Genomic DNA, 7,427 nt, shown 5'->3' on the forward strand with positions numbered 1-7,427 from the left:
CCTAGCTCCCTGTAATGACCCAACTATTTCTAAGACATTGGATCATTAAAAACTACTAGACATAGCTTCTATTTTGGGAAACATACATAAGAAATAACATAACTTTATTTAAAACCCCAAAATAAATATTGTGCAAAATACAAAGTAAAATATGAAATATAAAATACGGTATGGGTACCCATTGTTTAATACACAAAAACAAACTTAAATTAATTAAATACTAATTGCAGAAATACATCAAAACATAAATCAAAAGACTTAAAAATAACGCATCCTCAATCATTCACACAATCCATTCAATCCATTCATCCTCAACACACAAGTCAAGCTGCCATGAATCTTTCCGCCTTCCATAATCATTTTCTTGTATCAAGCTAAAAATAAAGGAATGAGCCTAATGCCTAGCTAGGAAAAAATCTACTAACAACATACATCATAAACATAAGACTATAACATAAACATATACTATAAAACATATGACTATAAAAACATATATCATATAGGACAATAATATTAATGGCCATTAACTCATTAACATGGAATGATAAAAATATATCTAGGTCCTCTGTCTACTAATCGAGGTAGGGTAAATCATAACTCTAAACCGTGAAAATGATAAAAATTCTTGGGGTTTGCTATCTAAGCAAATATAAGCCCCAAGCGACATAAAAAAATATTGGGGTTTGCTATCTAAGCAACTATAAGCCCCCAATGACTACAAGACATATTTATATATATACATATACCATAGCATAAAACATATCATAACATAAACATATAAACACATAAAATCTATCCTATTTTCCTTACCAAAAACCGGGATATTTGAGAACAAGAACGAGATTGGAACACTCCTAAAACCAACAGTCAGAATGGCGAGCATTTCTAAAGAATAAATATGAAAAGGGAACTAAACCATCCAAGTAGAAACTTACCGAAAAGAACCATAAGTTTGAATAAACTTAAATACCTAACCAAGAATCATAAATAAGAGTTAGAATTTGAAAAGAAAATAAAAGAAAACTAAAGAACTATGAAGAACTTGAACTCGAGGATAGGAATACCTTGGTTGAACTAGAACCCGATCTACACCTCGATACCGAAATAACACTATATCTCACTTCCCAAGTATTTAGAAAATCTTAGAATGATAAAGCTTTTAACCAAAAAACCCAAGTGTTTCTCTCTATGATAACCTTAGCAACTTGGAGGCTCTGAAGACTGCTTGAAGAATGAAGAAAATGGCTGAGTACTAGATCCTATTTATAGAGTTCAAGGAGTGAAACTAACCACTTTTAATTTGAATAAATAAATGAATATAAAATGAAAAAGATTTGAATTTTCATTCAGCAGATGCCCAGAACTCGGTCAAAATCATTCAAAGGCAGGTCCAAGAGGTTAAGGGATGTTTTAAGCTCGGATTCCACAGAGTTCAAAAATGCAAGGGTGGGATCAATATATCGCCCCTATAGGCGATATATCGCCTCAACTATGTTCCCGAGCCTCCATTCAATCATTCGTGCGAAGTCGACGTGTTTTCCGTATCTTTCGTAGGCGATATATCGGCATATGTTGACATATCAAACACTTATTTGCACTTTTTCAGCATATTTTGAATTGATAAATTGCTTTGAATGAGTCTAAACGTGATCCTAATAGTTTCTGGAAGGTTCTAGAGCTTCTAGATCTTTCTTTTATTTAATCTATTCATAAAAAATACTTAAATCCTTAATAAATATGATAATGACAAGTGTCATGCTCTTATAAATTCTATCTAAACCTTAGGTTATAATAAATAATATTTCTAAGACCAACAATATTAATCAAACCTTATGTTATAATTAATATTTCTAAACTATAGGTTAAACTTACAAAATCCATAACTGTTGCTATGAGTTTCCAACTAAGTCCCGGTTTGAACTGAAATCCACGTAATCTAACATACTACAAACTAATACTAACTACTACTACTATCTAGCTAGCTAAGTAAATATTCTGGGACACTACACTCCCCCGCGTTTCCTTCAATCTAAACCTCAACCAAATAATCCCAAAATTAGAACCAAACATTTATAAAACATTATCACTAGTTTAACAGCAAAACCCAAGCTTTGTAACATTCAAAAACACCTCCAAACACCTAAAACTAAGATCAAATATCAAACTTATAAATTTCCTTAAAATCTGAGTATAACTCAAAATTAAAACTTAGAATCCTTACCCCAATCCCAGAATTGAACCCTTCAATTGTTGCAATACAGTCCTAAGTCCCAAGCCTCAAGAACCCAATGCTCAAATAGCTTCAAATCTCAAATTCAAGCTTCAAAAATCCAACGGAAGGAAAGAGAGAAAGTAAAATCGGGAGAGAGAAAGAAGACCTCTATTTTTTCCTTAAACCTTATACAACCATCCTACTTAGGCCTATTTAATAACCCAAATGACCAAATTGCCCCTAAAACTAATCTAATCTTTCAAAGCCATCCAAGGGCATAATGGTCATTCCCCACCTATCCCGTTAATCATAATTAACGCCCTCCAATTGCCGTTACTCTCAATATCCTCAATTAATTAATAAATCATATCACATTACCCGCTCATTCCTGGTAATGTATTAAGCATCAAATTACCCCGAGGCTTACCCCGAGCCCGGTAATTAACCCCGTTATGACCAAACTGCTAACTTTCATCCGAGGATCGTCTCATGCCGAATAGCTCAAACATATCCACATAATAATGTGGTCTCACCCATATATCACATACATGTACATAAATATACAACTATGCTCTCAATGGCCAAAATTACGAAAATGCCCTTCTAATAAGAAGTGGGCCCACATGCATGCAATTATCATCATATAATAATAAAACTCATATAATCATGCATATAATCACATAATCACATATTAAATCAATTATGGCCCTCCTGGCCCCCTAATCCAGGCACTAAGCCACATTAGAGAATTTGGGACATTTCAACTTCATACTTATAGGAAAAGGAAAATGGCGTATGGTCTGTTGCTGTGAGGTGAGATGTTCTATGCAACCAGAGTACTTCTAGAAATTGTTCTAGCCACGCTCCCTTTGCTTCTTCGAGCCTTTTCTTCAGTGTGCCTTCAGAGTTTTGTTCACAGCTTCAACCTGTCTGCTGGCTTGTGGGTTGGTGACTGACAAAAAGCTCGTCGTGATACCATGCCGCTCGCAGAAATTGGTGAATAGCTCACTATCAAATTGTGTGCCATTATCTGATACAGTCTTTTTCTTCAAACCATATCGGTATACAATGTTTTTTGACAAGAAAATCCAGTAATTTCTTGGTCGTGATTGTTGCGAGTGGTTCAGCTTTAGCCCACTTAGTAAAGTAGTCGATAATAACTAATGTATACTTGACATTCTCTTTGCCTGCGGGCAAAGCTCTGATCATGTCAATTCCCCAAACTACGAATGGGCATGGGTTTTGCATCTGTTTCAGGTCATTTGGGACTGCTCGAGGAATCATGGAGAATCGTTGGCATTTATCACACTTCTTAACGAATTCCATGAAATCCTCGATCATTGTAGGCCAGAAATACCCTTGTCAAAGAATCTTCTTTGACAAACTTTTCCCCCAACACGATCTCCACAGAATCCTTCATGTACTTCTTGCATCAATTCCTTAGCCTTTTCCTTGGAAATACACCATAATAAAGGCATTGAGTATTCTCGTCTATATAAGATTCCATCGAGTAGGATAAATCGAGTTGATTTCTTTCGAAGCATCCACGCCTTATTCCTATCTGTTAGTAACAATCCTTGTTCGAGATATTGTATGATGGAAATCATCCATGTGTCGAAAACTTGTATTACTATGGAGGATCCTTCCGCTTGAATGCTTGGTGCTGATAAACTTTCGACCAGTACTATGCTCAAAGTGTCAGCATCTTTGGTGCTTGCTAACTTATCCAAGGCATTGGCATTTGAGTTCTGGTCGCGAGGTACTTGCTGGAGAGTATACTTCTCAAACTATTCTAATGAGTCACTCGCCTTGTTTAGATAAGCAACCATCTTAAGACCCCTATCCAGATATTCTCCAATAATCTGATTGACTACTAACTGTGAGTCACTATGTATTTCTAGAGACTTTATGTTCATATCCTTGGCTAGTCTTAAACCTATGAGCAGCGCCTCGTACTCGGCTTCATTGTTGGAGGCTGTAACGTTGAATCTGATCGCACAGTGAAACTGATGTCCCTTGGGAGTAATTAAGATCAGCCCTGCCCCTAGGTTGTCCTCGTTAGATGATCCGTCTACGAACAATCTCCAGGTGGGAGTTTGATTTTGATCATCTGTCTCTATAATCGGCTCGATGGCAGGGAGTCTGGTGAATTCAATTATGAAATCTGCTAAGGCTTGTCCCTTTATGGCTTCTTGAGGTGTATAGGAAATTTCAAACTACCCCAGCTCAACTGCCCATTTTAATAGTCGACCAGCGGCTTCTGGTTTTTGCAAGACTTGCTGTAGTGGTTGGTCGGTAAGCACTATTATGGGGTGAGCTTGAAAGTAGGGTCTCAGTTTTCTAGACGCCAATATCAAGCAGTAAGCCAATTTCTCTATAGTTGGATATCGTAATTTCACTCCCACTAGCCTTTTACTTATGTAGTATACTACTTTTTGAATGTTGTCTTCCTCCATGATTAAAACAGCACTAGCAGCTTACTCTGTTATTGCTAGGTAGATGTACAAAGTCTCTCCTTCGACTTGCTTGGAAAAGATGGGCGGTTGCAACATATGGGCTTTGAGTGCCTGAAAAGCCTGTTCACATTCTTCTATCCATTAAATTTTTTTGTTTCCTCTGAGTAGATTAAAAAATGGGACACACTTGTTCATAGACTTAGATATGGATCTACTCAGAGCCGCAATTCTTCTTGTCGGGCTTTACACATCTTAGACTTTGGTTGGTGACTGCATCTCGATCAATGCTCGAATCTTTTCAGGATTGGCTTTAATTCCTCGCGAGTTTATTATGAATCCCAAAAAATTTCCTGATCCAACACCAAAAGAACACTTTAGAGGATTAAGCTTCATCTGATATTTGTTCAAGATGTTGAAGCATTCCTATAGGTCCTTGATGTCTTCATCGACCTTTCTCAACTTGACCAGCATATCATCGACGTAGACCTCCATGTTATTGCCGATCTGCTATTTAAACATGTGGTTGACTAGTCGCTGGTAAGTCGCACCAACATTTTTCAAACTGAAGGGCATTAATTTGTAGCAGTAAAGCCCCATATATGTTCGAAAGCTGGTGTGATTTTCATTAGGTGGATGCATACTAATTTGATTATAGCTGGAGGATGCATCCATGAATGACAAAACCTCATGTCCTGATGTAGCATCGACCAGTTAGTCGATTCTTGGAAGTGGGAAACAATCCTTCAGGCATGATTTATTAAGTTCTGTGAAATCCACTCACATCCTCCACTTACCATTAGGTTTAGGAACTAGTACAAGATTAGAGGCCAAATATTGATAAAATGCTACCCTGATAAATCCATTTTCCTTCAACTTCTTGACTTCTTTGTTTAGGGCTTTAGATTTGTCTTCATCGAGCAACCTTCTTTTTTGTTGCACTAGTGGATGATTTTTGTCTATATTCAAGACATGGCTAATCACTGCTGGGTCTATCCCAACCATATCTTTATGCGACCAGGCAAAGACTTCCTGGTGCCTCCTCAAAAACTCAACCAGTTCTTTTTTTATTGTTGTCTCTAAGATTTTACTGACTTTCACAACCCTGGTTGGATCTTTCTAAACTAGTTAGACCTCCTCGAGGTCCTCCATGGGCCCAACTTTTTCTTCTAAATTCACAAAGCGAGGATCTAAATCTGTATCCTCACTTTGGGCAACGCTCTATTTGGTGACTTGTTCGCCTGATTGGGTTTGTGATTCATTTACCACCAGGAACCTTTTCTCTGCTGCGCTCCCCAATCCACCTTGTCTCGCCTTCGTGATCGAGGAGTTGTAACATTCTCTGGCCTCTCGATGATTTCCCAACACGCATCCAACACCTGCATCGGTTGGAAACTTCATGGCCAGATGCCAGAATGAAGTTACAACTGCCAGATCAACAAGTATGGGTCTTCCAATTGCAACATTGTATGCAGATAGACAATCAACTACTATAAAAGTAGCGAGCAGTGCCTTGTTCACGGGTGCCGCCCCTGCCATGACTGGGAGTCTGATCGACTGTGTCGGTGCTAGCCCCTCCCCAGAAAAATCATAGATGGTTTGGTTGCATGGTTCTAAATCTTGCACTGATAATTTCACTCTTTTCTGGAAGATTTGTATAAAATGTTGATCGAGCTTCCTGTACCACCAACACTCGTTTCACCATCATTTTGGCGATTTGGACATCCATGACTAGAGGATCTGAGTGGGGGAATCGACATGATGTGCGTCCAGCTTGGAGAAAGTTATCAATTCTTCCTATGTTTGAGCTTTCTTGGGAGTTTGCTCCTCGACGTTTAGCATTTCTATGTCCTGATCATGACGTAGGGTTCTTGCATATGTTTCCCTCGCCTTAACACTGTCACCTGATATATGTGGTCCCCCGCAGATAGTCAGTAATGTACCAGCAACAGGAGCTGGTTGCAGAGGAGGCGAGCATTGGTGTACAAGTGCCTACTCGTTGCCTCCATGAGCCTCCTATTGGGAACTTCCCCCTGCTTGTACATATATCCTCAGATGTCTTTGCTGGATAAGGAAGTCGATCTGGTCCTTAAGCTGGATACACTCATTGGTATCATGGCCATAGTCATTGTGAAAATGACAAAACTTATTTTTGTCCCTTTTGGATATGTCTTTCCTGTTCGGGGCTGGTCGCCTAAAGGGAACGGTGGTATGATTGGCCTGATACACTTCAGCGCAACTATCAACCAGGGCTGTGTAATTGGTAAACCTTGGTTCGTATCTGTTTTGTTTAGGGCGCTTGTTATCAGATGTCGTTGGTTCAGTGTTTGCCCTTTTTCCTCCATTCTTATTGTTACTCTTGCCATTACCATTGGGTTTACCAGACCCATTGGTGACTTTGGTCGAATCTTCTTTCTTACCCTGGTTGGCCCTTGGAGACTTTCCTTCATTGGCTATAGCCTCCTCCAGGTTAATATACTTATCTACTCGATCCAGAAATTCATGAGTGCTCTTGGCTCCATTCTTCCGCAGACTACTCCATAGGGAAGATTGGCGGTGCACTCCAGCTGTGATTGCCATCATCTTTCCCTCGTCTCCAATAGTTTTGGCCCGAGCAGTTGCTCACATAAACTGCTATATATACTCCTTGAGAGTTTCTCCTTCCTTTTGTCGAATGTCGACTAGCTGACTTGCCTCTGTTGGATGTACTCGACGAGCATAAAACTGTCGATAAAACTCCTTCACAAACATCTCCCATGAAA

This window comes from Humulus lupulus, chromosome 5 (assembly GCF_963169125.1).
Source record: "Humulus lupulus chromosome 5, drHumLupu1.1, whole genome shotgun sequence".
Lineage (NCBI taxonomy): Eukaryota > Viridiplantae > Streptophyta > Magnoliopsida > Rosales > Cannabaceae > Humulus > Humulus lupulus.